Source organism: Orycteropus afer, unplaced genomic scaffold, assembly GCF_000298275.1.
Source record: "Orycteropus afer afer isolate SDZICR_OR568_19922 unplaced genomic scaffold, OryAfe1.0 scaffold00006, whole genome shotgun sequence".
Taxonomy (NCBI): domain Eukaryota; kingdom Metazoa; phylum Chordata; class Mammalia; order Tubulidentata; family Orycteropodidae; genus Orycteropus; species Orycteropus afer.
In genome coordinates, this window is record NW_006921593.1 from 11,966,234 (window position 1) to 11,972,233 (window position 6,000).

A 6,000-nucleotide genomic window follows, 5' to 3' on the forward strand; every position below is an offset into this window, starting at 1 on the left:
TGTTTAGACCAGGGATTCCTGACTGGAGTCCACAGGTGGCCCCTGAGGTAGTAGTCAGTATGTGGTGGTTGTGGTGGTTGTTGTTGTTATGTGCCGTCGAGTCGGCCCTGACTCATAGCGACCCCTCCTTGGGTTTCCGAGGCAGTATCACTACAGAAGTAGGATTGCCCAACCTTCCTTCCGAGGAGTGGCTGGTGGGTTTGAACCGCCAGCCGTCTGGTTAGCAGGCAAGTGACTTAGCCACTATGCTATCAGAGCTCCCCAGTATGTGGTGTGAAGGCTTATTTTTCTGGAGATGAGTCCACGGATTTGACCAGAGGATCTGAGGGCTTCCTGACCCTGGTTCAGAAAAACCTCTGGGGGTTGGTTTTCGAAGGCAGATGCCTGCTCTCTGGTGGCCCTCAGCTGTCGTGGGTGGTTGGACAACTGCTGCTGCAGTTGGGCTGCATTGGGTCCCTTTCCAGAAGCCCTCTTGGGTGGTGGTGGTGGCTGGGGAACACGTCTTAGAAGCAGGGGAGCTGGAGAGGGGAGGGGAGCCAGGGTTCCAACAGCATCGTGGACTAGGAGGAAATAGCCTTGAGTGACATCAGTGAGAAACTGTGTCCTTTGGCCGCCAGAGGGCTCCTCGCACTGGTTGGGGTGGAGGCTGTCACTCACCAAGCCTGCCGGGATCAGTCTCAATCCCACCTTGGGGACATGCGCTTCTCTGATGGGAGGTGGTGGACAACAGCACAAAGCCTCTGGGACACTTTCTTTGTCACTTTGGGGCAAAGCACAGGACTCCCGTGGTCCACTGGGCCCTGGTGCGGTTGGGGGATTACCAAGTCTTGCAGGGGCCTCAGGTCAGTTTTGTACCAGGAGAGAAGCACTTAGCTTAAGAGGGGCTGGATGGAAGCTGAAGTCGAGCCTGGGCCACATGCCTCCCCACCATGCACACCAACTCTGACCAGCACATGCTGCCTGCCGGAGTCCAGGGCAGGTAACTCTTAACACCTGTGCACCAGACCTGTGGCTTCCATATGGCCAAAGAAGCTGACAGTACCGATCCCACTGGGTTTTTGAACCATACCACACCCTCTGGGTCCCCCACGCTGACCCAAGCCCCCATTCCTGCCCACTCGGAGCTCCCAGTCGGGGCCACACTCTCTTCCCTCACTCACCACCTGGAAACCGGAACCCAGAATCCGGGTAGAGATTACTGGGCTATCTCAGGACATGGGAGGAAGGCAGTCCGGGGTCCTCAATCCCAGAGCATGAGCTGCTGCACCTCCCAGTTCGCTCGCCTTCTTTGTGACTGCAGTGGCCGTGGACAGAGCAGGGCGCTCATAAAATGCCCCGGGACATGCTCTTGTTGCTGACTCTCTGCTGCTCGGGGTCTTGGCATCAGTTACTGATGCATCCGAGGTGACAGCTGGAGTTTCTAAGGCAAAGTGATCCTCTGGGTAACCTGAGAAGGCCCCTGTTACCAGGTAGACCAGCAGGATGGCTGGACAGGTTGGCCAGGGCCCAAGCAGACTGGTCCCTGCTCTGTGGTCCTGGGGGGTGAACGGTAGCCCTCAGGCAGAAATGAAGACTCAACTCTGTGCCCCATCACTAGGAGGCTGGAGCTTGGCCTGGGGCTGGGTCCACCCATGAGGTCGCAGAACTCAACAGCTGGGTTGAGAGGATTCAACTGGCTTGCTTGGGGGTGGGGGATGGCCCTCAGCTTGGTGGAACCAGTGATAGCAGAAGGGTCCGGTGAGGCCCGATAAGGCATTTGGATCTAGTCCCCTCAGAGAATACCACAGTGGCAGCCCCACTCCCACAGGCAGGTTATTGGCAGGAAGAGAAGGGGCCAGGACAGCAGAAATGGTTTCAGTGGGAAAAAGGCCTGACCTAAGTTAAGTCTGGGAAGGGGCAAAGGCCGTAAGGTTAAAGGGAACAGGGACCGTGTGCAGCACTGCACTCCAACTGGTAAACTTGTCCCCACAGGAGTGTGGGTTAACAATTCTGGAACCATTCTACATGGATAGAACTGGACAATTGAGTGAGCGGATGGTGGCAGGCAGGTGTTCCTCTGTGGAAGTGGGAGGTTACAGGCAAGCAGGGGAGAAGCTAGGATGATCCAAGAGCTACTGGAATGCGGTTGGAGACATCAGTATGAACTCATGTTTAGCTTAATACAGATAAGGTGGTTACGTATGTTGTTGTTGTTGTTGTTATTTGCCATCGAGTCGCATATATATCCAAACCCACTGCCATTGGGTTGGGTCTATTCCGACTCCTGTGACCATAGAGGGCGGGGTCGAACTGCCCTGAAGGGTTTTCAAGGCTGCAATCTTTATGGAAGCAGCCACATCCTTCTTCTAAGGAAGACTACCACATCCTTCTCCCATGGAGTGTCTGGTGGGTTTGAACTTCAACCTTTCAGTTAGCAGCTTAGTGCTTTAACCACTGGGCCACGAGGGCTCCTTTATGTGTGTGTGTGTGTGTGTGTTTCTCTTAGTATGCACACATATATTTGTGCGGTCTATCAGCTGAGAGGACCTAGAAGCAAGGACACCCAGTAGCAGTGAGCACACTCAGAGCCCAGATGTTGGTTTCTAACACCACGCTGTAATCAAAGCACGCAGGGCCCCTTGGAGGAATGCTCATTCTAGGGCTGTGGCAGGGAATAGACAAGGTGAGCCTAGAGTATCTCATAAACCAAAAAAACCAAACTCACTGCCATTGAGTCAAATCTGACTCATAGCAACCCTTCCTTGGGTTTCCGAGGCATTATCTCTATGAAAGTAGATTGCCCAGTCTTCCTTCCAAGGAGTGGCTGGTGGATTTGAACCACCAGTCTTCTGGTTAGTAGTCACATGTCTTAGGCATTACATCACCAGAGCTCCCGAGTGTCTCATAGTGCCAGAAAATTAGAAGTGCTAATGTACACACACATGGGGTCTGTCAAAAGGAGAAACAAAGCTAGAACACCTCGAGCAAAAAATAGACCATATGGTACTGGGTTACCCATGACTCCATATGAATATAAGTCAACAAATGATTAAACAGATGGAGAAAGGAGAAGGGACAAATCCCCCATGCAGAATTCCAAATCATTCTCATAGATTCTTCTCTGGAAAGGAAGTGAGCATAACTGCCCCCCTTCCTAAGTGCAGGGTACACGCAGTGACTTCCTTCCTAAGAGCACAGTATGGAAGGAGGTGGGGAAAAAGAGTCACTCCACAGCGGAGAAATCTGACAAACACTTCCCTTGATACGACAGGATGACAACGGCTTCTGTGGTCTTCCTCCCAAAATCCCATCATGACTTAACCATGAAAAAAAAAAAAAACACCAGGCAAACCCAATGGAAGAGCATCCTACAACACACATGACTCTTCAAAACTATCAATGATATACATACTGGTGTCTCCAACCGCATTCCAGTAGCTCTTGGATCATCCTAGCTTCTCCCCTGCTTGCCTGTAACCTCACAAACCAGGAAAGTCTGAGAAACCATCACAGATTGGAGGAGCCAAAGAAGAGGTGACAAGTCAATGTGACGTGCCATTCCGGGTGGGGTCTTGAGACAGAAAGAGAAGATGAGATAAAAATGTAGGGGACTCTGAGCCGGACAGTATGAACGGATTGAGATTGGGTCATGAATTGTGACAAATGTGTCAGAGTATTGTCAGATGTGAACAGCGGAGGAAACTGGGTATGGAGTATGTGGGAACTCTGTCTTCACCCTCCAGGACTATACTGGGTAATAGTCTGTTGTGATCCACAAGGGTTTCAGAAGGAGATCACCAATCCTTTCTTCCTATTCCCCATTAGTCTGGAAACTCTGTTCCCATGGGTGACTCTATTGATATTTAAAATATCCATGACGGTACAGCTCACTGACAGATGGGTGGTGTGTGTGTGAGACAGATACGTCTACATGTGCTCTTCCTTCTCATATACATTATGGATTTACAGTATGTAATCTCTGCTTATGAGTTCACAGTCTGTTCTTTGTGAAAAAATAATAAACGTGAATGAACAAGAGTGTCCCCAGAGCACTGAACAACAGAGTCTGGTGTTGTGACAGACACCGCAGTGCATGGTTCTTAGGCTGCACCACTGTCACACTGCCTGGTGATTAGACATAAACCGCAGGCAGGTCACATGGGTGACTGGACTTGGTGATGCCCTTTTGTCTTCTTTCATTAACAAACTGATGTTTCTCCAGGTTGGTAAAAAATGGAGTTGTCATGTAGTTACAGAACTTCTAGATGGTAGGGAAGTCAAGACAACTACAAGATAGAACGGACTGTTCTAAACTTGGGAAGAAAACTATAAATCACAGGGTAACCTCAAAGAAAAATGATAAACCTTCACATCAAATTAAAAAAGAGGACCAGCATAAATATTCAGCAAATACTAAAACAATAGCAATGAAGGAAGTGATAACACGATTCATAAACAAAATGAACTCAGCATAGAAAATTATATGGAACAAAGAAATTGACACAATGAAAAAGCACATAACAAAAATGACAGCAACAAATTCATATATGCCGATAATTACATATCTAGCAAGGGACTTATCTCCAAGATTTAGAGAAAACTCCAACGCCTCACCACCAAAGGAATTAACAATCTGATTGAAAAATGGGCAGAAGACAGGAATAGACACTTCACCAAGGAGGATATTCAGGTGGCCAGCCAATGCATGAAGAGATGCTCACGATCACTGGCCATCAGAGAGATGCAAATCAAAACAACGAGATACTGTCTCACCGCAGCACTGATGGCAAGGTTCAATGAGACAGAAAGTAACAAATGCTGGCGGGGATGTGGAGAGATTGGCATTCTCATACACTGCTGGTGGGACTGTGAAGTGATACAACCACTGTGGAAAGCAATATGGTAATTCCTTAGAAAGCTGGAATTGGAGATACCATTTGCCCCAGCAATCCCATTGTTGTTGTTGTTGTTATGTGCCATCGAGTCGGACCTGACTCATAGAGACCCCTCCCTGGGTTTCCGAGGCAGTATCACTACGGAAGTAGGATTGCCCAACCTTCCTTCTGAGAGCAATCCCATTACTAGGTATATATCCTAGAGAGGTGAGAGCCAGGATAAGAACAGATATATGCTCACTCATGTTCATCACAGCACTACTTACACTAGCAAAAAGATGGAAACAACCTACGTGCCCATCAGCGGAAGAATGGATGACCAAACTATGGTACATACTCATAACGGAATGCTATGCAGCACTAAAGAATAATGTAGAGTCTGCAAAACACTGCATAATATGGATGAACTTGGAGGACATTATGCTGAGGGAAATAAGTCAGTCACAGAAGGAGAAATATAGTATTAGTTCGTTGTTGTGGAGGGTCAAGGAAAGGATTATATACAGAGATAAACGTTCTTTATTGGTTGCCGGGGGCGGGGAGGGAACACTGCAAAAAAAAAAAGCATTGACCCATGTCACTTTAGTTTTGTGCATTTCACTGTACATAAATTATATTTCAATAAAATGCATTTAAAGAAAATGGAGTTATCACTGGTAGTAGGTGAGCAAAATGGTGCCTCCATTTCGGAAAACTGTTTGGCAGCTTCATAAAAACTGAAACACACATATACCATAAAACCCACCCATTCCACTTCCAGGTACTAACGCAAGAGAAATGAAAGCATATGCCCAACCGTACACTTTAGATGTACACCGTTTATGGTATATAAATCATACCTCAGATATCCTTAGAAATTATATTTTCTTTCATAGTCACTTCCTGGATTTTCACCACCTCAAATGTGCTCTAGGTTTCTTTTTCAAAAATAACATTAAAAAATAAAGTAATTCAATTGCTGGTTATCCAAAAAGAGGCATCACACATATGAGGAGCCGTACAGCCTCCCCAGGCCCTCACCTATCTGTCTTCCTTTGTGGGTGCCCTCAAACATAGACACAGAGGTGCAGGTGGGAGGTGGCACTCCCAGGGCAGCCCCAACTCCACCACCTGCTGGGACTCGACA